The following is a 3008-nucleotide window of genomic DNA, read 5'->3' as shown; positions in this document are numbered from 1 at the left end:
TGTACATAACGAGACACACCAACCTCAATAAGGCACATAAAAAAAATACAACTAAAATCTCAATGAGGCACAAAAAAAAAAATGGAATATAGGAGAAAAAAAAAAAAAAAGAAGCAACACACTAACTGCAAACTAATCGAATGTTTCGTATTAGTTTGGGCTGCATAATAAAACAAAAAACTGAAGTTAAAAAAAAATCTACAAATACTTCAAATGTAGGAAGAGAACTAGTTAGAATGGAGAGGTACCTGTATAACTTTTATGAAGTAGTATTTGGATGGAGAGTCCATGGATTGTCGAATCAAAACACAATGAGACACCCTACCACCCACCAAAAAATCAAAATTTAGGAAGTTAATAATATGAAAATAATCAAACCAAAGAATAGAAAGTAGAAAAGGAGAAACTAAATCAAACAACTTACCAGATTGACTTAACACCCTCACAATTTTTTAGTAATACTGTAATTTTCAGTAACTTTATTATTTTGAATTTTAGTAATTGTTATTAGTTGGAGGACATTTTTGGAATTTTGGACTTTAAGTGTAAATACGGAAATGCGGGAATTTAATGGTTGGCGTGAAATTATTCAATTCGAAATTCAATTTGAAAATTAATGTCAGGAATTAATTTTCTTTTAAAACAGAAATGAATTTAATAGTATAAAGTGGAATAGGGAAAGAAATTAAATATAATTATACTCATTTCCTTTTTTAGTTTTTTTTTATGATTATTATTTTTATAAAACAAAATCTTTTTCTTCTTCTTCCTCACGCCTCCCTACCCAAAATCCCCTCCCCCGTTTTTTTCCTCTCCACGCGAAACTCTCCAGCCGGCACCACGCGCGTCCGACCAAGCCGCCACCAGTCGCTGGTCGTTCATTCATGGGTCGCCATTCGCGCAAGTCGGTTTGATCGTCAGCAAGCAGCGATCGTCCAGCGCCGCTCGCCCCTCCGCACGCCGATCTCGCCCAGCTGGTCAGAGTCGCGTCCGTGCCGCCGCCGCCTCCAGCAAGCAGCCGATCTTCTCCACCGTCCATCGCCACGCTGCCTATCACCTGTTGTGTGGGTCTTCGTCGAACTCGTAGATTTGGGTAAGATCTATTTTTCTATTGGTTCGGGTTTCTTGAAGGATTTTTTTGGATGCCCATTAAGTTGGAATGAAAGTTAAATTAGTCGCATTATTTTGATTTTAGATTTGAGCTTGGAAAATTACAGAAGTGGTTGTCCAATGGATTCAAGATTGTTCGGCAAAGTTTTGGTAAGAGTTGTGGTCTTTGTTGTTCGGTTTGTGGGCACGTATTGATTACTTAATTAAATGTTGACTTAACCATTGTATCTTTAAGGTTGCAAGTCGTCCTCCATTGGGTTTTAAAATCTGTTAGGAGGAGATTTTGGAGGCGAAATCTTGGGAGTGGTTATTGATCAAGTTTCTTTGGGTAAGCTTTTGGGTATTTTAGATTTGGGTATGAGGTTTCGCAGTTATTGTTGGATTGAAATTTAATGGTTGTATTTGTATGATAGGGCCGTTACTTCAAACCGCTGTCATCATTTGGTTGTCTGATTTTATCTGCGGATTTTCGATTAAGGTAAGTAATCTTACTACTAGAACTACCCACGAGCTAGGCATTAGATGTATGCTAGTATGTTAAATGAAGGTTATGGCAGAATGACAACATGAAAGATTGATAGTATAATATGATTAAAGTATGTTCTGTTACGAGATCCGAATTATTTATTTATGCACATAGACACTTAAATGCTAGTATAAGATGGTATGTGCTTCCATGGTTGTATTTGATTTGATGATGTTGAGGTATACATGTATGTTGTAGAACCATGATGTTGAGGTGTATATGTGTATGTTGTAGAGCCATGATGTTGAGGTTTATATGTATGTCATAGATTCGTACAGTGATCATTATGATGTTGAGACTGTGCAAATGTTCTTACTGATTAGTTAGATGCCTATTAGATGTTGTGTTTCCTTCGGGATTCACCAGTTTGTGTTTCCTTCGGGATTCACCAGTCTGTGTCTCCTTCGGGATTCACCAGTCTGTGTCTCCTTCGGGATTCACCAGTCTGTGTCTCCTTCGGGATTCACCAGAGGTAGTGCATACTTAACTACAGTAGGATAGAACTCAGTTTCCTTCTTGTTTCATGTGCATATGTGTCCCATGAGGACTAGAGCAGTTATATGTTTCACTAAAGGTGGGTATCTAGAGGACATAGATGCCCAGCCTGACCCCAGTAGTGGGGTTACTTACTGAGTATTTTATACTCATTCTTTCTCATGTTGTTGTTTCAGGTAAGGGTAGAGATGCACCGACGATGGACAAGCGAAATTCGTGATCGAGCCACTAATACTAGTTTTTTACGCTTCCGCATCATGAGATTTAAAGTTCTTTTCATGTTTCTCTTAACTTTTAGTTTTGATGTTTAAAACTTATTTTTAAGAATTTTTTTCCAGACTTATTTATTGTCCTTTATGAGTTATGAGTACCCTACTATTGTTTTAGTATTTGAATTTAATGAAAGTCTTTTGAACCTACCTTATTTAATTAGCATTTATTTCGTCATAACTGAGTGTCATTTTGAGTTTCATGCATGCATGTATTTAGTAACAGCTTAATTTAAGTCCTAGGGGGTCGGGTCGTTACATTGACAAACTAAATCTTGGACAATGGAGGTTCTCAACAAATAGAGAAGAACCAATGTTGTTATATGAGAAGAGGGGTGGATGGAGACCGGTGGTTGTTGAACATTAATAACAACCACAACATATTTAAAAAAAAAATAGTGTGACCGATCTCAAAATTAAATACACATCATGTAAATGAACTCAAATCCAATTAATAAGTTTGTTAGTCATTAATGAAGTGGTTGAATGGGTAGTAGAAATATACAAGTAGAATAAAATCAGCAAACAATCAGCAAAGTCATTAATAAAATCAGCAAAGTCATTAATAAAGTTGGTGGCAGTTTAATAAATGAAGTAATTAAATAATG

At 36.2% G+C, this 3008-nt stretch overlaps 1 long non-coding RNA gene across 1 annotated transcript; it reads left to right on the top strand.

Moving 5' to 3' along the window:
- Window positions 1-753: 753 nt before the first annotated feature.
- Window positions 754-2567, top strand: LOC120088844. Its single transcript, XR_005485048.1, has 5 exons — window positions 754-1093; window positions 1196-1260; window positions 1346-1438; window positions 1524-1588; window positions 2308-2567. It is a non-coding gene; the product is annotated as an uncharacterized LOC120088844 (long non-coding RNA).
- The last annotated feature ends 441 nt before the right edge of the window (window positions 2568-3008 follow it).

Source organism: Benincasa hispida, chromosome 10, assembly GCF_009727055.1.
Source record: "Benincasa hispida cultivar B227 chromosome 10, ASM972705v1, whole genome shotgun sequence".
Lineage (NCBI taxonomy): Eukaryota > Viridiplantae > Streptophyta > Magnoliopsida > Cucurbitales > Cucurbitaceae > Benincasa > Benincasa hispida.
This window is presented reverse-complemented; position numbering and strand designations above follow the sequence as displayed.